Source organism: Amblyraja radiata, chromosome 8, assembly GCF_010909765.2.
Source record: "Amblyraja radiata isolate CabotCenter1 chromosome 8, sAmbRad1.1.pri, whole genome shotgun sequence".
NCBI classification, from domain to species: Eukaryota; Metazoa; Chordata; class Chondrichthyes; order Rajiformes; family Rajidae; genus Amblyraja; species Amblyraja radiata.
Window position 1 is genome coordinate 12,645,296 of NC_045963.1, and position 24,325 is coordinate 12,669,620.

The window sequence follows — 24,325 nt, forward strand, 5'->3', positions numbered from 1 at the left end:
TACCACCAGGCAATGTTTTATAGTGAATTTATATACCAGAACCATAGCCATTTTACTTTGGACTGATAAAATTATCATTTAAATCCAGCTTGATTTTGAATCGGGATCCAGACTTGACATTGGACAGCGGAATGAGTTTCACTTCTGGTCTGTTTGAGAGCTAATGTATGTTTGCCACTGGTTTTAGCAAACTGCTTCATACTTCATTTACTGTAAAAAATACTGTTTACATTTAAAAAATCACATATTGTAAGATATTAGACGGGTAACTGATCAATGTGAATTGCTTTGATTATTTTCTGCAGATATGGGATCTGTGCAAGAACTCAGAAGTGCACAAGGCAAAACTGGGGAGCAACAGAGCTCCTAGGTGTAAATGCCCATCATCTGGTGATGTGGGATGTAGTGGTGAGTTTCCTGCCCAGAGTGTGAATGGGAGGATTACCAGTTTACAAGCTAACATCACTGTAGTGCTCTTTATTGCAGATGCATTCTGCTGTGGCTGGCTTAATAGATCTAAAACTATGCATGTTTATTCTATTAAATTGGCTTTTTATAAACTCTTATTGAGCGAAGCAATATTAATTCATTTTTCATTCTGCATGCCTGGGCAGGGAACTACAGGTATTACTTAATACAAAAAAATATTTAAGCAACGTTTATATTTCATCTATGCAAAACCTTACTGCTTATGATAACAGCTAATTAAATCCAATCTTTCATGATATATCTTTAACACTTTTAAGTTATGTTTATTTTTGAAATTCTCTATAATGAAAATGTTCAATAAATCATTTTAAAGTATTATAAAGGAAAATATTTTCTTCTGAATTACACTTGATTTTAACTGTTGGGAAGTCCGTGTCCCTAAATCTATTTCATGCTTGGCATCTTTCAAAGCTCTGTGTTCATGTCAATCTATGAACAATTATTTTGCATAATGATTGTGTTGCTATTGTGTAGATTTAATTTTCCTTATCAGTGTTGATCTTGCAAGGCATGCAAAACATATTTTTTTAATATATAACATCAAGTATCATTTTTAATCAAATAGTGTTTATAAATGCAATTGCCCTTTATAAATAACATCATTTGCAAGAAATGCCAAGAGATTTATGACTTTATTCTCACCTGTCATTCCCTTCCCACTGATAAGAGCTGTGCAGATCTATTGGGTTCCTGCCGTTTCCCCTATATGTTTGCTCCCCTTTTCCATCATTTTACTTACTTGTATTATATCATGGAAATTCTATCCTGAGGAGCTAGAATGCAAGTTAAATAGCAAATTCATTTTAATGTTGGGCATCAGTAAAATCCTGCACGCTCCAACCCAACAGCAGACATTGGTTACTGCAAGTTTCCTGATCATTTGAGGCTCGGGTAAGTGACTTTTACTTTTGGTATTAATCTTTAAGATCACTTGTAGAGCCACAATAGTTTTTGCCCCACAAGAATATATTGGGCTTCCTTTTACAGGTTTCCTTCAGCCATTCATGAACTAGCCAGTTCTCCCACTATCCTGTCCCTAACCCCTTGCACTACTTTTGACTTAGGTCTGCCGTGTGCAATAAGATGGAAGACAGTATCAGATGATAAGAACGAGGCCCAGAAGTTAGAAGTTGGACAGTTTGTTGGCCTCTTCAACACTCCCGCTTTGATTTCTGCCCAAAGATAAAGTTTATCCTGTAATGTCACCCATCTAATAAACGTCAGGCAATAGCATGTAGCAAGAAATGTTTAAGCATTATCACAGAGTATTTACCCTTTGCTAATCATTTTTCCATCTGCTGGTAACCTTTTTCACGCATGATCAATCACATATATACATTTAACATAATTTCTTGTGTTATCCATTATCTAAAGTCTTTATAAATTTTTTCATCTTCTTTCCTCTGACCTGCAAAACAGAAAGAAAAGTGTCCTTCAAACTCTCATTTTGAAAGCTATAATTCTGAAGCACCAAGACTCTGCATAAAGAAATGTTACTAAAGCATTACATGATGAATCTTACTCAAGGACCTCCCTTTGATTGACCTGTAATAAGATATTTACTATTGACTCAGGGAGCATAATTGGACTCTGATTTTGTAACAAAAGTATTTCAGTAAAAGTTGATTTTTTTGTGACATTTCATAGATTTTTCACTGGAAATCATTAAAACATAAGAAATTGAATGGGGTCAAAGTTTCATGAACAATATTTCAAAGTCTTCATCTAGCGTTTAACTACGTCACAGCATTTTGTTTCAGTTTTAATTTAACATTAAAGCTTTAAAACATTCTGTGTCAGTTTAAGAATTTACAAGGCTGCCATTATATCGTAAGGCCATACTGAACCTGCATAAATCAGATATGCAAGTAAATTAGTTTTATGATATTTTGCACTGACTATTTTCAGTTATCACATACCATCATCAATATGATGGCCCCATAATAGTTTATAGTTCCATGACATTTATTTGTGTCATGTAATGCAAACCCTACAATGTAATAGGCCTCTGACTGAATTGAAATGCTGTATGTTTACATTCTTATTGATATGAATGTGCAAATGTTGTCCTTTGTAACAGTAGTCCTTTTAAGTTAACAATAAGATCATATGGGAAATGAATGCATTTGCATCGTGCCGAATTTCTGCTAATAGCACCTGGTACATTGCAATTTTGTTTATAGGAAAGTGGCTGGCCTTTTTTTATTTTTCATAACTTTTTTTTATCATTTCTAAAGCTTTGGAAAATGTTATTCCACAACATTTTGAGCACATTGCCAGAAAAATAACCATGTATAAATTGAATATTTACATGCTGGCTGAATTGTGAGCTGCAACAAGAAAATGTTTGCAAAGGTTGTAGCGATTTAATATTTGTTATTTTAATTAGATTTTAATGAAAAAGTAATCTGTTCATATATTTTGACCATTGTACTTCATTGAATTAACAGTCAGGAGATTCTTTTTTGCATCCTGAAATCAGTTGACAGACCTCCACGCACTGATATTACTTTTTTCAAATGTTTAGTGTTTAGTATTTTTAACAAGTTACTTTTGTACAAAATGTACACTGTGAGAGTATGTTGAAATGTCTATCTAGCAGATGATTTGAATTTAACAGTATTTATGTATGTCATCATTTTGTTTACACTACTTGCTTAAAATTCCATTTAAAGAATCCATTTATAGATAACAATGTCAGTTTAAAAAAATTATCTTGTAGCATGCTTATGTAATAGATTAAAGGTACTGGGAGAGTGCCATTGCAGTTTTGATGTCCAGATTAAATTTTAATCTGAAAAAGCATCTAAAGCATTCATAAATTGGGTTTATTTGTGTACAGTTTTGTAGAACAAAAAATTAAAAATACTTTCCTAACTCTTTTAAAACTGTGTTATCAAGTAATAGGAGTGATTGAAAGTGTGTAGTTTCAAATCACATTATGTCCATCATACACATATAAGAATTAATGTTTTGGTATTGCAACTATTCAAGATACTAATAAATCTTTCCATCGTTTTAAATTACCAGCACATCATCGAGGCTTGAGTGCATGATTAACTTGTATAGTGCCTTATTATGTTGTATTTCAAAGTGCAACACATACAATTACATTTAAGATTCATTGATTTATTTGGGTGAATTTAACAACCATTTTACACATATAAAAGATCCTCTGTAACATATCAAGTTTCATTGTGGTCAGATCCTGGAGTGATATTTGATATTTAAACTCTTAGGTGAGAAATTGCATCAGAAAAATAACTACAAACTTTTCTATTGTGACTGACTGGCATCCAACAAGCTCAGTGATACAGTTTTCATGTAAGAATTGGCAAGTACCAAAGCAAATATTGCTATTTGCCTTACAATGTACCTGGGATGATTCACACAAATAATAAAACACTAATACAAGAGCATAGGTCCAAGAGCAGATGATACATTTTATTAATCAATTAACATATTTCTATTCTGCCTAATTTAGACATCTAAATGTTTAGAGATGGTACTGCACTGGATTGACATTCCATGTAGGGTCAAATCAAACAAGAAAGCAACTGTTCTCTGTATGGAATCCTACAAGACCTCACTGTGACATCAACTTAAATCTAAACTCTGTTTTTGCTAATAAAATGATGAGTATCAGGTGGATCTGCTTCGTATCTCCTTTCTCTGTAAAACAATTTAAAAGTAACTGGCCTTTCCTAATTATTGTAAATCGTGAAAACCTGAAAGAATAGACAACAAAGTTCAAGAGCTGTATAGGAAGGAACTGCAGATGCAGGTTTACACCAAAGAAAGACACAAAATGCTGGAATAACTCAGCGGGACAGGCAGCATCTCTGGATAGAAGGAATGTGTGACATTTCGGGTCAAGATTCTTCTTCAGATTGAAAATCGGGAGAAGGCGACACAGAAATATGGAAGGATAAGATGTGAAAACGAGATATCAAAAGATGCAGATCAAGGAAAATGTAGAATAGATCATTGTTAGTGACAACGCAATCATTAACATGACCACAAAGCAAACAGAGATTAAATGTAATCGGGGACAGTCAGACTGGTTGGAGAAGGTTACTTGAAGTTGAGAGAAGTCAATATACCGCTGGGGTGTTAGCTGCCCAAGCGAAATATGAGGTGCTGTTCATCCAATTTGCACTGGGCCTCACTAACAATGGAGGAGGCCCAGGCAGAAAGGAGACACGAAGATCGGAGCTGCGGGATATCGAGATAGCTCCTCGATATCCCGCAGCTCTGCTCTTACTCCCCCTCTCACCAGTTGCAACTGGGACAGAGTCCCCCTAGTGCTCACCTTTCACCCCATCAGCCTTTGCATACAGACATTTTCTCCACCTCCCAATGGAATCTCACTATTTGCCACATCTTCCCATCTCCACTCCATTCCGCAGAGACCGTTCCCTCTGCAACTCTCTGGTTAACTCGTCCATTCCCTCCCAAAACACCCCCTCCCCAGGTATTTTCCCCTGCAACCTGTCCCTATACCTCCTCCCTCGACTCCGTCCAAGGACTCCAACAGTCTTTTCAGGTGAGGCAGAGGTTCACTTGCACCTCCTCCAACCTCATCAACTGTACCCGCTGTTCCAGGTGTGGACTCCTATAAATACTCCTCCAAACATGGTGCCCTGAAATGGGGGGGGGGGGGGGGGGGGAGGGGGGACTGTATAAACACTGCTGTAATTTCTACATGGTGAAACCAAAATGTATAAAAATGGCCTTTATTAACATCTGACAATGTGCACTTTAACCACATGTGATCTTTTTCTATTACAAATCGCAAATTGTGGAGTACAGAGGCAAACATTATGGAGGGCGCTGTATATATTGGCAAGACCAAGCCAGGCTTGGCGATCGTTTTGCTAGACATCTCTGCTCAGTCCTCCTAAACCTACCTGATCTGCCAGTTGCTTAGCATTTTAATGGGTCTGTCTCACGGGCGATTTTTCAGGCGACTGGAATGGCGACTGTCAAGAGTGGAACACACAAACACACATCGCTTCCTACACCAGCCCATTATGCAGGCAGGGGACAGGGCAAGCAGGGGGAGCGCTGTCTGAGTGAAATTCACACGGTGCAAAGCCAATGTGATACAGACACACCGTGAGGAACAGGAAGGTTTGGCTCTGTAATTAGGACGGTGAAAGCACAGTACGGGAAGGGTCACGTAAGTGCTTTAAAAGAGGGCGAAGAAGGAGTGGAGACAACTTTTAAGAAGCCAGAGATACACGGCTGTGAAGCTCGGCGGACATTAGTTATCCTTGGTTCTGAAAACTGCTGCTTACGTTTTTTCCCCCCAATGAGCCAATGAAATTCACCGGTCAACACCGGCTACAACCTATGAGAACCTACGACAACCTTCGACCTCCTGGCAACCCAATAGGACCTCCTGGCGACCCACCTACGGCACGAGAATTCTCGCTACTCTCCATGGCGGCTTCGTTCTGGTCACCGCTAATTTTGCAACATGTTGAAAAATACGCAGCGAGCATAATGAGGCCGCGACTAGTTCCCAGAATGTGGAACTCCTCATGACCATGAAGGTGACTACCCGGCAACCACCCGTGAACATGTGGCGACGTCATAGTCTCCTGCAGTCGCCTAAGTGGGACAGGCCCATTACTCCCTCTCCCATTCCCACACCAACCTTTCTGTCCTGGGCCTCCTACATTATCAGTGAGGCCCAGCAAAATTGGAGGAACAGCACCTCGTATTTCACTTGGGCAGCTTATTGACTTCTCTAACTTCAAGTAACACTTGCTTTCCTTCTCTATCCCTCCCCCTTCCCAGTTCTCCGACCAGTCTGATTGCCCCGATTACATTTTATCTCTGCTTTGTTGTCACCTTCTCCTAGCTGACAATTATCTATTCTACATTTTCATAAGCTGCATCTCTATTGATGCCTCGTTTTCGCACCTTACCCTTCCTTATATCTGTCTCCCACTCCGCTGACTCTCAATGTGAAGAATGATCTCGACCCCAAACATCACCCATTCCATCTATCCAGAGATGCTGCCTGTCACAAATTACTCCAGCATTTTGTGTCATAGTTCAAGAACTACCAGGTCCCATCCAAGGACCTTAGCAGTCTTTCCAGGTGAGGCAGAGGTTCACCTGCAACTCCACCAAACTCATCTACTGCATCCGCTGCTCTAGGTGTTAACTGCTCTACATCGGTGAGACCAAGCGTAGGCTTGGCGATCGCTTCGCCCAACACCTCCGCTCAGTTCGCAATAACCAACCTGATCTCCCGGTGGCTCAGCACTACAATCTCCTCCATGGCCAGAGTGAGTCCCACCGTAAATTGGAGGAGCAGAAACTCATATTTTGCTTGGGCAGTTTACACCCCAGTGGCATGAACATTGACTTCTCCTTGCTTTCTCCGTCTTTCCCCTTCCCAGCACTCCCTCAGCCCACTGTCTCCGCCTCTTCCTTTCTTCTTCCCGCCCCCCACCCCCACATCAGTCTGAAGAAGGGTCTTGACCCGAAAGTCATCTATTCCTTCGCTCCATAATGCTGCCTCACCCGCTGAGTTTATCCCAGCATTTTTGTCTACCTTCGACTTTTCCAGCATCTGCAGTTGCTTCTTAAACAGAGCTACCAGGATGATTATTTTGAGGTCCGTAGTTATGACTTTGTGTAAACAGTCAGGCAGTTCAAAGTGATTATCCAATCGAATCACTGGTAAATTTCGTTGTAGGTGGATTATCTGAAATATTTTTAATTTATTATACATCTGCAGTACCATGTTCAATATAAAGGAACTTGCTAATCAAGGTGATGTGCAGAATTTTGTCTCAAAAGTGGGTCAGCAATTTGTAGGTTTCCATGTACCTTTGTGTTTTAACCAGCTAATTATCTTTATCAATGTTACAATTTCTGTGACATTTTGAAGTTTTATACAAATAAAAACATCCAGAAACCCATTACCAGCCATTGAGAGAAACCAGTAACCACCTTTATGTTTAAGAAAGAACTGCAGATGCTGGAGAAATCAAAGGTAGACAAAAATGCTGGCGAAACTCAGCGGGTGAGGCAGCATCTATGGAGCGAAGGAATAGGCTCTCCATAGGAATTCCTTTGCTCCGTAGATGCTGCCTCACCCGCTGAGTTTCTCCAGGATTTTTGTCAACCATCTATATGTGGTATCAATGATTTACTCTGTCATTCATTCATTAATTTATTCAGGTGCAAAATTCAGTGTTGTGGTTTACATCTTTTGAGAGATTAGATACTGTTGCTGTTCCAAAGTATCATTTAATTTTTGCATGCATATTTTTCGCATGAGTCATGTTCTTTGCCAAATTGATAAGGGTGTTAACATGCATGCGGTACATAATTACTGAAAGTATGCATATTGTGACATCACACTAATTTGGCATGAACATTGCCATTTTGAAGCTCAATGATTCATCGAGCATCACTGGATGTCACACAGCTAAATAACATTCTGCATCAGGGAAAATATCTTCATTAGGGATTTTTAAAAGAGGTTGTCAACTGCTTTTAAATTATTTTCCTGTTCATTTCTACAAGTAATTGGTATGATTGTTCAAACATTGATGCTTTCCAGTTTTTAAAGTTTCTCACGTTTACAGGATATGATGTGGCAGATGATGAAGGACTTTCAATCAACATCAAAGTTTCTGCATAAATCAATTGCTACCAAAACTTAATATATTAATAAGCATTCCACTTGAAATTCAGCATTACCATGAGATTGTTCAATGAAAATGAGAATGAATGGGCGAACTAAAGATAATAGAACAGGAAGCATTTCTTGCACTTGAAAGTGGTGAGGTAGTCTGTACTTAACTCGGTGTCTTCATTTAAATTTGCCAGCAGCTGCGACTCCAACTGTAACTTAAACCATATTTTCCATAACTCAAGGTGATAATAGCCAGGAATTTTCATATATTGGTAGCCTGCCCAAAAAGAAGTTGGTAATACTTACCTTCTTCAGAGGGATACCTCTTGCAGGAGGGCTTGTTCAGGATTGCAGACTTCCCATCGGTATGTAATATAATTGACAGTATCTACAAATCCTGGAAGGCACAATATATAATTCCTGTCATATTGCAACATCAGCTGGTGTGTGATCATTCGCAGCGGATCAGCTACGTCTGCAGTACCTGTTTGTGGCAATGGAGCCATCAATTCAAACCAGATGCATGACTGACAATATGGCTAATAACTGGCTTATCCCATAAATATCCACACAAATAATAGGCAACTCAGTACTGGAGAATTGTAGTCTGCCACATGCTTGCCATCATAAGAGCACAGGCCATGTCGTATTACTTTGAAAGAAAATAGGTTTTTGGAAATAAGGAACTGGATAGCTCAACTGGATAGTTCTCAGCGGAAACAAAAGAAACTGAATCAGAAAAAAAACTGCAGGAAAGAAACTCAGCACATCTGACGACATATGTGGAGGGATTGAACAGAACACTTTGGGTCAGGACACTTCTTTACACTGATTTTACTAGGAGGAAGAAAGCTGAAAGTGACTGGTGATGGGAATGGGCACAATGATCGGCAGATGGGTGGGGTAAGTGACAAAGCAAGAGGTGCAAAGGAGAAAAGATAACAATCTTCACTCCAGAAAAACCTATGTGACCTAATTGATCTTGATGTTCAAAAGGGAACTGCAGATGCTGGAATATCGAAGGTACACAAAATTGCTGGAGGAACTCAGCGGGTGCAGCAGCATCTATGGAGCGAAGGAAATAGGCGACGTTTCGGGCCGAAACCCTTCTTCAGACCCTTCTGAAGAAGGGTTTCGGCCCGAAACGTCGCCTATTTCCTTCGCTCCATAGATGCTGCTGCACCCGCTGAGTTCCTCCAGCAATTTTGTGTACCTTCATTGATCTTGATAATCTGCTGGACCACAGAGTGCAGTGACACCCTGGGTACTCCTTTTATTCATTGAAATTCTTTATCATAATTGCAGTAAACGGGATGATGAGGCATATCTGAGTTCTTGCTGCAATCCAACAAATGCTGTGATATAACAAGAACTGTCACATTAGCCAGCATGGTTAAATCTGTTGACATACTAATGCGATGTTCACACAGTACTGAAAAGATCAATCACTATTGCTGATTTGATCCATGTCTGGTTTTGCTATTTCGGACCCGATCCCTAATATGTCGGGTTTCCACCATGCCATCCTGTGGAATGTAAGCAATCATACTTTCAGTTTGAGCTACGACTTTGAGACTACAGTACCTGTTGTTATGGTCTCATGTATTCTTATTAAAGTACTTATTATGAAGTTTTATGACTCAATGTTAACAGTACTTTACACATGGTGTCAGAAGTGGGATCGCATGGAATATTGTGGAGATTGAGAAGATCTAAAAATACGTTAGACACGGCTCTACTGGACTTCTCCATGACCGCCTTAGCACTGCAGACAGCCCGCTCAACCAGTCCATTCGACGGGATACTCCGGACTACTAGTGATGTACTTAAAGTCCCATTCTTTCGCAAAGTCCTTAAAACGCTGGCTCGTGAATTGTCCACCATTATCGGACAGGAGGGAGCGAGGAGCCCCATGGCCTGAGAAGTGTCTTGCAAGTTTCTTGACAGCCGCAGAAGAGGTTGTGCGGAGCAAGTTGGTCTCGAATCACCCGAAGTAGGAGTCTACCAGGACCAAGTATTGATTGCCGCGCCAGTCAAAAATGTCGGTGGCCACAGTGGACCACGACAGGTCAGGAACCGGGTGCTGTAAAAGAGGTTCTTTCTGTTGATGCGGCGTCATGCTGTTGCACACAGTGCAAGACTGCACCCTCTGGCGTATGTAATCCGAAATAGCAGGCCAGAAAAACATGCTCTTCATGTGTTGTACGGTTGCTTCGGAACCAGGGTGTCCTCTGTGTGTGGCGTCCAAGTACTCCTGTTGGAGTGAAGCCGGGATCACTGCCTTGTGGCCCTTCATGATGACTCCGTTTTCAATGGTAAGTTCATCTCAGACAGGAAAGTAAGGCTGAACAGGAGGCGGAAACAAATGCTGCTTGCTGGGCCATCCGTGATTGATGACTGAGGTGAGTATCTGCAGCGTGGCATCCTCTGCCGTGCGAGCCACCTGAGTTTCCAGACAGGAAGTAAGAATAAAGCCGACATAACGTCAAAATTGTTCATTTCAATTGCGTGCTGGGTATTCTTCCTCCTGGGAGCGCGAGATAAAGTGTCAGCCAGATACATATGCTTACTCCGTTTGTAAATGAGAGTGATGTCGTACTTCTGGAGCTGCAGCATCATTCTTCGCCGCCTCGCTGGAGCAGCATGTATAGGCTTGTTTAAAATGGTGACCAAAGGCTGGTGGTCAGTCTCTATGGTTACAGCCTTACCAAAGATGTAATCGTTGAATTTGACACATGCAAAGACCACCGCCAGTAATTCCTTCATGATCTGAGCATACCTCGTCTCTGTTGCCGTCATCGTTCAAGAAGCGTAGGCAACAGGCTTGCCATCCTGCAGGCACGCAACGCTGAGGCTGTACTGGGATGCGTCGCAGGTCAAAGTACAGGCTGATTGACATTGAAATAAACCAGGTTAGGGCGCACGACATCTGTTGTTTGAGTGTCAAAAGCATGTTGTTCGTGCCACGTCCACGCAGTGTCTTTGTGAGTAAGCTGCCTTAGGGAAGCCGAGAGCTTGCTGAAATTAGGGGTGAACTTCCCGAGAAATCTCTGGAGACTGGTGACATCTGTTGGCTCTGACATCTTGCTGATAGCTGCAGTCCTGGAAGGGTCTGCCTTGAGACCGCCACTTGTGAAAACATGCCCACGTAGCTCACCTGGTTAACACAAAACACACTTGTGGGGATTAAGTTTCAAGTTCATTTTACCTGGCACGCTCAAGCACTTTCGTTAAATTAGCATCATTCTGTTCCATGTCTTTGCCGGTAACAATAATGTCGGCTACGATGATTGCACCAGGGAATCTATCAAAGAGTTGCTCCATAGAACGCTGAAACACTTCTCTGGCCGAACTGCTACCGAACGGCATCCACAAGAATCAGTAGCGACCAAAAGCAGTGTTAAAGGTGGTAAGCAGGAATGAAGCATGATCCAGGGGGATTTGCCAGAAGGAACTCTTGGCATCTAACACAGAATACTGCTGCCTTACCCAAGTGGGCAGTTACTTCCTCCACGGTACGCATGGGGTGCTGGGGCCTTTTGAGTGCATTGTTTAGGTCCCTCGGATTAATACACTGCGAATCTCCTGTTTATTCTACTTTGTAGCAGCCACCATCGAGGACACCCAATCTGTGGGTTCTGATACAGGTGTGATAAATCCCAATGTTTCCATTCTGTCCAGTTCGGCTTTGACCCGGTCCCGCATCGCACAGCCCAAAAGAGGCACGATCTTGATGCCCACGACATAAAACTCCAGCCTGTATGATTCATCCCCTAAATAGGCCACGAGAGTAAAGGAGCAAGTTTTTAATTGCTCTGAATTCCGAACGTGGATAAATTCCTCGTGAGACAAATCATTACATTTCGCACCAGTGACGATCTTCATTTCAATCGCATTGTTGTTTACCTTAATAGTTAACTTTATATCCTTATATGTCTTTGCATGCTTTGTATACCCATGGGCAAAAGCCTAAGAGGGAGGATGTAAATCAATCACTATTGCTTATTTGATCCATATCTGGTTTTGCTATTTAGGACCCGATCCCTAATCCATATCGGGTTTCCACCATGCCATCCTGTGGAATGTAACCAATCATACTTTCAGTTTGAGCTATGACTTTGAGCTTACAGTACCTCTTGTTGGTCTCTGTATTTATTCTTATTAAAGTACTTATTATGAAGTTCTATGACTCAGTGTTAACAGTGCTTTACAGGAAAAGTATAATTTTTTTGCAAAGGTATGTATAGTCAGTGATATACTTCCTTAATTGCACAAGGGCTTTCTGACAGCTTCTAAAAGTGTTTCACTGTGAATACACATCAAATTCCTGTCCCAAGAAAATGTTGATTTAAAACCTCAATAGTTGAATTACTGTGCAAGCTGCTCATGGGAAGCAAAAACCTGTGCTAACTTTGAAACTGGCTATTAATAGACTAAGCAATTCCTTGAATTAATTTCAATCTTGGTTCTCAACCTGATGGCTGCAAGCGTGAAATCAAAGGTTTGTTTTTTTATCATGATAGTTTTTGCTATCCCACCTTTTGCTCTTCTACCAATGTCTAACCAAATTGTAATTCTTGCATATCCATTTGGGATGAGAGGGAGCAGTGGGAAAATGCAGAATTCAATACCTTGAATATTAACTCACTGAAGTAGGGTCCTGACCTGAAACGTCACCCATCCATTTTCTCCAGAGATGCTGCCTGACCTGCTGAATTACACCAGCAATTGTGCCTATCTTTGGTATTGACCAGCATTTGCAGTGCCTTGTTTCGATCTAACTCATTATTTGCCTGGTGCACAAAAATAATCTGCAATGGCTTATTTGACTAAATTTGTCCACCATGTTGAAGAACAAGGGTAATGAGCATGTAATCAAGATCATGGAGCATGAATTCCATGGCTGCATCTTCACTGCCCAGAATTCAAGAAAACAGTCTAGAAAGCAAAAATGACGACAATAAATATAGACCTTGTCTGTATCACGTTTCTTAATGCTAACTACAAAGGAACAAAGTGAAAGTCAATTTTATTCGTCACATACACCCGAAGGTGCAGTGAAATGAATTTGCCAGCAGCGATAGACTTAAAAAGAATACACAATAGAATTTAACACAAACATCCACCACAGCATTCTTCACTGTGGTGGAAGGCAACAAAGTTCAGTCAGTCCTCCTTTGTTCATCTGTGGTCGGGGCCATAAACCCTCCATAGTCGCCGCTACGGACGACCCGATGTACAGGCCCTCTCGTCGGGATGATCAAACCTCCGACGTCGAGACGGTGAAACACACTCCACGGCTTGGAGTGCCCGAAGCGGCACTTTCCTACCGGAGATCGCGGTTTCAGGATGTTATAGGCCGGCGGTCGGAGCCCAGGAAGGGATCCCAGACTCCGGATGGTAAGTCCACGCCACGCCCCCGGCTAGAAGCTCCACAGACCACAGCCCCATAATGCCAAAGTCGCCAGGCCAGCGATAGGAGCACTCCTCTCTGGCAACCCCCGGCAAGGGTTCGCCTGCTCCACGATGGAAAATTCCATGCTGCGCCCGCTGCTGAAACTCCGTGCCCGACTCCAGGAAAGGCCGTCCAATCCACCCCGTCGAGGAGGCAACCAAAAGCCATTTCCCCATTTCCCCAACCACCCCCCACACAAGAGACACCTAAACTAACATTTAGATACACCAAAAAAAGGTTGACATAACGAACACGCTACTGGCAGGGCAATTGACTCACAGCGACCCCACTGACACTGTAATACCTCGCTATTATGCCGAATGTACATTCAGCTGTTGCATACGACCACCTCGCGTCTATTAATTATACAGATTGCAGTTTTGCTCAAATTGCTATTCAAGTTCTTTCCTACTCAAAACATTCCATTTCCTACCAATGTTATTTTTCCTTTATGCTGAATACCTGGATGTCTTTATTGGCTTTCTTGCATGAGAAGGAAGCAAAAGGGTGAGCAAGTTGAGGTGTGATAATTTTGTGACTGGACCAATCTAGAAACCTGGCTAATCCCACTGCCATTTTTGTGAAATTGAATCCAAATTCATATAAAGTGATGAGATCAAAAAGTTAGTATGAGTAAGAAATAACATGTTCTAGGAAAGTTCAACTACCATATCAATCTTTTTCGGGAGGGATCCTGTTCTCATTTTGTGATCTATATGTGTTTCATCGCCAATGCGGCTGACTTTTAACTATCCCCTTAAAAGATTTAAGACAGCTGTATTCAATTTCTGTAAAATATGAATAAATCAAAATAGCCAATTCATAGATACATAAATACATAGACAATAGGTGCAGGAGTAGGCCATTTCGATCTTCGAGCCAGCACCGCCATTCAATGTGATCATGGCTGATCATCCACAATCAGTACCCCATTCCTGCCTTCTCCCCATATCCCCTTGATTCCGCTAGCCCTAAGAGCTCTAACTCTTTTTCAAATGCGTCCAGAGAATCGGCCTCCACTGCCTTCTGAGGCAGAGAATTCCACAAATTCACAACTCTCTATGTGAAAAAGTTTTTCCTCATCTCAGTTCTAAATGGCGTATCCCTTATTCGTAAACTGTGGCCCCTGGTTCTACACTCTCCCAACATCAGGAACATGTTTCCTGCATCTAGCGTGTCCAATCCCTTAATAATTTTATGTTTCTATAAGATCACCTCTCATCCTTCTAAATTCCAGTGAATACAAGTCCAGTTGCTCCATTCTTTCATCATATGACAGCCCCGCCATCCTGGGAATTAACCTCATGAACATACGCTGCACTCCCTCAATAGCAAGAATGTCCTTCCTCAAATTAGGAGACCAAAACTGCACACAATACTCCAGGTGTGGTCTCACCAAGGCCCTGTACAATTGCAGAAGGACCTCTTTGCTCCTATACTCAACTCCTCTCGTTATGAAGGCCAACATGCCATTAGCTTTCTTCACCCCCTCTGCCCGGGGTTACATCCGCGCCCGGGTGGTGTTAGAGAGGGACTATGCGCTGTCCACGGGCACCCTGGAGGATTTCCAAGACCACTCTCCTGGACAAGGATTGTAACATAGCTGTATAGTATTTTATTTTGTATATTTGTTTGTCATGTATTATGGTGGAGGGATCGGATTTGTTTTATTGTACTGTAAATATTATTTTACATTATATTATATTATAACACTTGAATACATTTTTTGATTAAAATTTTTTTTAAAAGCTTCACTGCCTGTTGTACCTGTAAGGTTAGTTTCAATCGAGGTATTGACAATAATTATAGGAAATCCTACCAGTTGGGAATGGATGCCAAAGAATATAGCACATGTTTTCTTATGACCTCAAATACAACAAATATTTGCATTTATTTAGTGCCCATAATTGGTGAATGACCTTCAGAGTAGATTAATGAGCTTAATTTAAAAGGTATGTTTTAAAATGCATTTTAAAGGTAAACAGCGAGGGTGCAAAAAAGAAGTAAAAAAGATGTAACCTGTCTGCATCATAAAAAAGGTAGTTGAAATACCTTATTTTTCCATTATTTGTGTTTTTAAATAGTTAGATTTTCTATGAAAAGAGATCTGCATCGACCATCATTGATGTAATTTATTACATCCATCTTCACTATCTAAAATACCACCCACTTTGGTATCATCTGCTAATTTGCTAATCTTGCCATATATGTTCTCATCCAAATCATTGATATAGATGACAAACTGTAATGGGCCCAGCACCAAACCCTGAGGCACACCATAGGACACAGGCCTCCAGTCCAAGAAGCAACCTTCCATAGATAGACACAAAAAACTGGTGTAACTCAGCGGGTCAAACAGCATCTCTGGGGAAAAGGAATAGGTGACGTTTCAGATTGAGACCCTTGTTCAAGCTGAAGAAGGGTCTCGACCAAAACGTCACCTATTCTTTTTCTCCAGAGATGCTGTTGAACCCGCTGAGTTTCTCCAGAGATGCTGTGTGACGTGCTGAGTTACTCCACCTTTTTGCGTCTATCTTTGGTTTAAACCTGTATCTGCAGTTACTTCCTGCACAAGCAACCTTTCACTATTACCCTATTCTTCCTTCCATTAAGCCAATTTTCTATCCATTCAACTATCTCTCCTTGAATCCCATGTGAGCCAATCTTCCAGAGCATGTGGAACTTTGTTGAATGCTTTGCTGAAGACCATATATACGACATCTACAGCTCTGCTCTCATCAAGACACTTCCACTGACTGCCCCAAGTTTCTCAGTCCTCCTGTAAAACAGTCCTCCTCCACAGTAAAAACAGGAGAAATACTCATTGAGGACCTTGCCCATCTCATATGGCTCCACACATAGTTGACCGATTTGATTCCTGAAGGGTCACACTCTCTAGTTACCTTTTTTCTCTTAATGTAAAATCTCTTGGAATTATCTTTGATGTTTTCTGCCAGAGCTATCTCCTATCTAGCCTCACCTTCCATAATGTCACCTCTGACCACTGCCATGATATCCTCCTTAAAACCGCCTCCTCTTTTACCCTCACCCCTGTCTCTTCTGAAGCATCTGTACCCTGCTGCCAGTCCTGTCAATCTCTTAACCAGGTTTACATAATGGCTACAATGTCCCAGTTGCACATACCTATTCACACGCGAAGGTCACCTGCCTTACTTGTCAGAGCCCTTGGATTAAAATAAGTGCAATTTAAACCAACATTATTCCTTCCTCACTCTCTACCTTTCTCCTGTCTGTACTGTCCTCTATACTTTCTCTCATCACCCTACAGACCCCCCCCCCCCCCCCCCCCCCCGCTAATGTAGTTTAAACCCACCAGTGTAGCATTAGCAAACATGCCTGCCAGGATATAGGTACCCCTTCAGTTAAGGTCCAACTCATCTCCCTTGTACAGGTCATCCCTGCCCAGAAGTGATTCCAATAGTCTAGAAATCTGAATCCCTGCCTCCTGCACCAACTCCTCAGCCACACATTCATCTCCCTTATCTTCCCGTTCTTACTCTCACTGGCACGTGGCACTGGAAGCAATCCACAGATCGCTACCCTGGAGGTCCTAATTGTCGGCTTTTTACCTAACTCCCTATACTCGTTGCTGAACCTCCTTCCCTTACCAATATCATTTGTGCCAACATGCACGATGACTTCCGGCTGCTCCCCCTCCCCATTGAGGATGTCATGCAGCTGCACCGAGATATCCTGCACCCCGGCACCAGGGAGGCAGCACACCATCCTAGAGTCTCAACTGCTGCCACATAATAGTAAGATTAAACGAGAACTTACCAGTTTGAAGTTTGATCCTTATTTTATGAGGAGGAACGTTGAGGACTACGTGAAGAACCCGCTTACGACGCATGCGTGTCATTCTTCAAAGCAGCGGTGTGGAATCACAGATAACTATAATGACTAAACATAGTAAGATTAGACAACAGATACCAGTTCAGACTATGATCAAGGGTGGGAGCGGAGGGCACGTAGTCCTCAACGTTCCTCCTCATAAAATAAGGATCAAACTTCAAACTGGTAAGTTCTCGTTTAATCTTACTATTTTACTTCGGAGTCACGTGAGTGACTACGTGAAGATTTTAAAGCTCTGTGATTTCATGCCGTGGAACGAGTCCATGCATCACATCTGCCTTGATTTTTGGGGAGAGTAGAGTTAACAACATTAGACATCAATACGATATTGAAATCCAACAGTAAAATTATGAACACCAATTATTGCCCCTATTTATGGGTCTATTATATTACAGAACTTAAATTCGTTTCTGTAAATGTTTCAGGTTCAATGACTGGTTTGTTATAAAGTTGTTGGAAAATTCCTCCGTTGGCCATCCTGCTGTCTTGAGGATTTGGTCCATTGGTACGTCCAACTTCATAGCTGCTAATGTAGCTGCAGCCCTGGTGGAGTGAGATTTGAAATGCTAGTTCCCACTCCAGCCTATTTAGGACTTGTTTTAGCCATCCAGAGATGGTCTGGACTGTCACTGTTTTAAATGGCTGTTAGTAGCTGATTAAAGTGACATTCCTCCCCTCTGATGATCTTAGTATACTTCAAGTATGATAGTAAGTGTGTTATAATACAGAGACGACCATCTGTAGGGTAGGCCCTGAATTCTGTTTTTTAGGCCTGCTGACCCCTGTCTGTTCTGTATGACTATTACACTGATGTAAACCTTAATTTCCAGATGAAATAATCATGTTGTCCAACCTTGTTTTCTGTGGTGACTGGACCCTTGTGGCGTGACCAGGACCATCAGCATGACTGTTTTCATAGTCAGTTTCCGTAGGAACAGAGCTGTAGCTGGAGACCAGTTTCTTAACATGGTCAGTACAATGCTCACATCCCATATTTGGGAGTACCTGGTTCTTGGGGATTAATTTTAAAAATGCCCCTCATGAGTTTGTTTACCAGGGTTTGTCCCAACAGAATGCCGCTCTGTACCTTCGACAGGTATATTGACAGAGCATCTCTGGCGCAGTTGATGGCACTATGACTGAGCCTCTCATCGTAATGGAGGCTTGCCAGGAATTCCAGAACAGACGGGATGTTCATAGATCTGTGGGTGATGATTATTGTTGTGACAGTACTTCCCATTACTAGATGATACCAAGTACTGATGTTTAGGTGGACAGTCTGTGACCCGCTGAAATAATTCCGCATTCGGTCCGTCGGTCCCAGGTGTAGAAGAGGTGCTTTCAACTCTAAATAAATAGGTTAATATATAATAGTGACGGGTAACTCCCCTTGTTGCGGGAAGACCCAGTAAGTTAGGTCTATGATGGGTGGTGATGTATGGTTCTGACCCATGTTGATATCACCAGTACCCCGGTTGCGTAGGGCAATCAGGTATATCAAGATTCGAGACGTGAAGTCTATAGTTTCTTCCTAAATAACCGACTGATGAGGCAAAGGGAGGGATGCATAAATGATCCCCCAATCAGCGAAGATACATCTGAACCACTGCCCCAGGTTCTGGCTCCCAAGAACATAATTTGATAACTGGTAAGAGCATGGATGTGAATAGGTCGTTATCTGGTGTTCCATACCAGCTGTTCCAGCAATACATATTTTATCCAACATCCATACAGAGTTTTTGGACTTAGCGTGACCTGTTGTCTGCCACTAAATTCAGTTTCCCTGGTAGTTGGATGCTGATATCCAATCTCTATCTGGATACGCTATTAATCCAGATTAATAGAGACAGTGACTCTAAGACTATTGCCTGCATCACAGTGTGGAGGTACCCGGTGAACTCACCGCGGCGGATGCCAGCCCGTGTCCATTGTGTGCTGCTAGTATTACATGTATGGCTGCAGGCAACAACATCTCGTTCAGACCGAAAGGTCTGATTGACAAGAAGGATTCAATTCAATTCAATTCACAAATAGTGTTGGCCAGATAGTCAAGTGGTGTCGATATGTTTCTACCCATATGGTTGACATATGCTACTCTGGTGGTGTTGTCAATTTGTAGATTAACATACTGGTGTTATAACCCAAAACAATTTGACTTAAAGCCATGACTAGCTCTCACTTCCCCAGGTATATATGCCCAACGTTAGTAGTGATGCCTCCTGAGCATTCCATCTCCCCCACAGCTGGAGATGGAATTAGTAGCATCCCAATCCAAGGCCCATCAGTATGTGGTTCCATAGACGGGTAACTGTGTTTGGTTGTTTCATAAGTCTGTCAGAATGACCCCCACATAATTTCTTGAGTGACACGTGTAGCGCTCTGTACTATGATTATGTAAAGGTCCGATATCATGTGGCTGTCACACAGCCCCTAATGCCAATTATTCTACTACCAGTCTGATGACTGGTTTAGTTCCCTGGAAGCCTCCATAAAGGCTGTACCCTTTCTTACGGCAAAGTACTGCCATGTTATATGACATCATCATAAAAATCAACATCCCAAAAGGCTGAACTGACTTTGCCGTAAGAAAGTGTTAACAGTGGACCGCAGACGATCTGTTGTGTTAAATACATCTGTGGGCACCTTCAATGAGTCCTATATAGCAAGCGTATTTTAATACCATGCTTGCCATGTAGTACCCTAGGATCAATCCCTTAGTTGCACCAAAGGTTCCCATTTGTAATGAATATAAAGTACGAAGTATTCAAATTAGTCAATCTAAGATGAAGTGGCAACCACCTCTAAATTATGAGAAGGATATTTAGGACACAAATCCCTGTGATTCGTGTGGATGTCCTCCATAAGTCCTATAATATATGGGCACTGTAGTTCAGTATGCGCTTTAGTTGTTTCTTTCCCTGTAAGCATGAACATTCAGTTCGGTACATGCTGAACTGGAGGATAATGGAATGAAGAATTCTAAGGTATGCCCCTGTACCTCTGAATTTTAAGTGTCGGTAGAATAATTCTATGCATACAGATAGATCTGTTATCCACTACCAATCTCCCTGGTTCCTATTAGTAGGTTAGTTACTATTTTGGCATCCTCCGTGGTCGTTGAGGTGCCGGTGTCTGATGAAGGTAGCACATTTCTCAGGAAGTAGTTTTTAAGACGTTCCTTAATGTGTCCCAGTTCCCTCGATGTGAAGATCTTTCCCTGTTAAGATAAGATGCCTCCAAATTTTAATATTGGAGGTTGGGAGGTTCCAGGTTTTCATCTGTTAGGACTTAGAACATTCTTTCGTTTCAATTCCGTGCCCTACCATGTTTAGGTTGATACTGGGAACATTCAAGTTTTGCAGTTCCCTGATGGTAAGTGTTTTCCCATAGGTTTTCCGCACCCTAAGTGTACTAGGGGTATGTTCTGCTCCCCTGTTCAAGTGGAGCCCAAACTTGACCCCCTATACTCCCCTCTGAGAAGGGAGAACACTGTGCAGCCCTACAAGAGGTACCGTTGTAGGACTTACTAGCTGCCTTTCTGTGACTAGCCTCCATCTCATGGAGCTGCCACTTACATGCTCCAACAGCTGCTCCAGCTGGTCCCGATGCTCTCGGGCACCCAACCGGCTCCAATGCACAAGATCACTGGCCATTGCGGCTGCTTCTGAAGCCGTTACTCCTGAGACTGCTCCTGCTGCAGTTCCTGCAGCCACTCCATCTGGCTCCAATGCTCACGGGCAATGGCCGTCACTGCTGCTCCTGAAGCTGCTTCTGCAGTCAGCCCAGGATTGAGTCTCGGTGTTCCCCTCTGATGAGTGAGAAACTCTGTGCCGCCCCACAAGGAGTACTGCTGTGGGGCTTATTAGTTGCCCACTGTGGCTTTGCCACTTTGGAGTATTTCCACTCTGCAGCCCCACAAGGGGTACTGCTCCTGCAGCCGGTCCAACCGGCTCCAATGCTCTCGGGCACTGGCCGCTCCCGGCTGCTTTATCCTGCATGCTGCAGCCGCTCCAACCGACCCCGGTGCTCACGGGCACTGGTCGCTCGCGGCTGCTTAATTTCTCCTGCAGCCGGTCCAACCGGCTCCAATGCTCTCGGGCACTGGCCGCTCCCGGCTGCTTTATCCTGCATGCTGCAGCCGCTACAACCGACCTCGGTGCTCACGGGCACCGGCCGTCACGGCTGCTGGTCATGCTGCAGCCGCTCCAACCGACCCCGGTGCTCACGGGCACTGGTCGCTCGCGGCTGCTTGCCATCTCCTCCAGCCGCTCAAACCGACCCCCATGCACACGGGCACTGGTCGCTCGCGGCTGCTCCTCTCCCGACCGGCCGGGGCCGGCGCGGGAGCGAAGTCGGGAGCGAAATCGGGCACAGCTGTTCCCATTACGGGAGATCAGCGTGCCGTTTGCTGCTGCTGCTGTTGCTGCCGGCTGCCCGCAATTTTGCAGGTTCTCCCCCGCCAGCTTTCTCGCTCCTTCCAGCGCCTCGGACCCATGTATAGGTCCGTGGGGCTGTAGTCCGAGTCGTCGGAAATGACTGCTCCAGACATGCTCCACCGCTGTCGGCGTGCTCCTGGAGCTGAAGTCGGCTCCGGCTCCCGTTTTAAGGGAGAAAGCAGTGCCCCGGCCGTTGCTGGCTGCCTGCAGTTCTGCAGACTCTCCCCAGCCAGATCTCATCAGCCTTCTGTAGAAAGAAAAAAGGTAAGTAAAAGAAACGACGTTCCCTCACCTTACTGTTGCAGGTTCAACCCCTGCCGTTTGGGAGGAACATCCTTCCTCCAGCAATGACGAGTTCGAATGCGTGTAGCGTAATGACACGCATGCGTCGTAAGCGGGTTCTTCACGTAGTCACTCACGTGACTCCGAAGTAAAATCACCTATCTGCACCCCTAACTAGAGAGTTACCTACCAATATTGCCCTGTCTGACGTCGCCCTTTCCTTCTGAGCCTCCGCGGCAGGGTTGGTCTCACAGCCTTGCCTGCTACTAAATTGAGTTAAATTAAATTACATAAATGTTATAATGTTCTACGCTGGATAAAGACTAGGAGTATTCACTTTATCATAAACAACATGGAGAACTTTTTGAACTTACTCCAATTCTCCACTTCAATAATAATAACAATGATTATTATTTGAACGAAATGTCGTTCCTCACGGGGCTGAGGTGCGGTGCCAGATCAGCACATGTGTGTGCGTTGGGGGCAGCAGGGTATAATAATAATAATAATAAACTTTATTTATAAAGCGCTTTAAACAACCGCAGTTGCCACAAAGTGCTGTACATGAGAACTCATGGACAAAAAGTTATTACAAACCATTAAAAACCGTAAAACGAAGCACTAAAAACAGTAAAAATTAAAAGACATTAAAAGCACTAAGAACAGGAGCAATGTCTCAGCCAGTGTCGAAAGCCAGAGAATAAAAATGAGTTTTTAGGGAGGATTTGAAGATGGACAGTGAGGGGGCCTGTCTGATGTGCAACGGCAAGGTGTTCCAGAGTGCCGGAGCAGCAACAGAAAAGGCTCTATCCCCTCTGAGCTTCCGCTTAGACCTTGGTACCTCAAGGAGCAGCTGATCAGCTGACCTGAGGCACCAGGCAGGAGCATATAGGTGGAGCAGCTCAGAGAGGTAAGGCGGGGCGAGCCCATTCAACGATTTGAAAACAAATAAAATAATTTTAAAATGAACTCGAAAATGCACTGGGAGCCAGTGAAGGGAGGCCAAAATTGGCGTAATGTGCTCCCTCTTTCGAGTTCCGGTCAAAAGGCGAGCGGCAGCATTTTGAACCTGCTGGAGGTATTCATCATTCTAACAGCTCCGCCGTCATGCATGGCTTCTGGCTGGCTCGATTGGTGACGTCCTCTGTGCATTTATTGATGTAGCTGGTCACAGGGTCGGCATATTCTCCAATGTTAGTGTGGGTGCCATATGTGGCTGCTTCCCTGAATATGTCTCAATCTGTGGTTTGAAAACAGTCTTGTCGTGCTGTAGTAGATCCTGCTGGCCATACTCTGATCTGTCTATGTATTGCTTCTGTCCGCTTAAGTACTGGTTTGTATGAGGGGGGTGAGCATGAAAGTGATGTGGTCTGAGTATCTCCCCTCTGGTTGCAAAGTTGATGTATTTGGTGGAATTTGGGTGATATAGTTTTTAGGTTTAAATGGTTAAAATCCGGAGACCTTAAACGTGGAAAGAATCAGATTTTCCCTGTTGGACAAACAGGAATTATTCGTTGGAACATGGTCTCCTTTTATTGATTATTTAAAGGGTCAGAATGGTTCAGCACAGGAACCTGACTAGCACGCGGGCTAAAGAATGGATGAAATACTATACTCTGAAATGTACGAATATATCTCGAATGAAGTCTTTTTTATTTTAATAAATTTTTCCATTCTTCTTTAACTATCTTTTTCCTTTTTTTCTTTTTTTTTGTTTTTGTTTTTGTTTTTCTTCTTTTTCTTTTATTTCTTACTTCATCTATCTCTTTAGTTCTATCTAGTTTAAAAAAAAAAAAGGCAATAAGTGCAGTAGTCGATTCGGCCCTTCGAGCCATTCAATGTGATCATGGCTGATCTACTTGTTTTAGATATGCCACATGACATTTCTTGTAAAGAATTCTAATAACATCAGAGCATTCATGAAGGTACACCAGTATATATGTATCATGTGTAATATTAGTTACAATTACTCACGGTCCAATTAGCTTGCAATAGGAATTTGAGAAAACTTCTGTACCCCCTCCAGGGATGCGATGGAGTCTCCCGGTTGGGAAAGGATCTGTCAGCCGGATAGGAGGCGGGTTACTCTCCTATTCATCTCTGCTTGCATGACCTATACAAGACCCC

General features: G+C 42.8%; 1 long non-coding RNA gene across 1 annotated transcript; it reads right to left on the reverse strand.

Annotated features, from left to right (window-relative positions):
* Positions 1-1,762: 1,762 nt before the first annotated feature.
* LOC116975878 lies at positions 1,763-24,262 on the reverse strand. The gene is made up of 3 exons (XR_004412800.1): positions 24,173-24,262; positions 8,459-8,549; positions 1,763-1,897 (listed from the first exon to the last, which is right to left on the reverse strand). It is a non-coding gene; the product is annotated as an uncharacterized LOC116975878 (long non-coding RNA).
* Between the last annotated feature and the right edge of the window lie 63 nt (positions 24,263-24,325).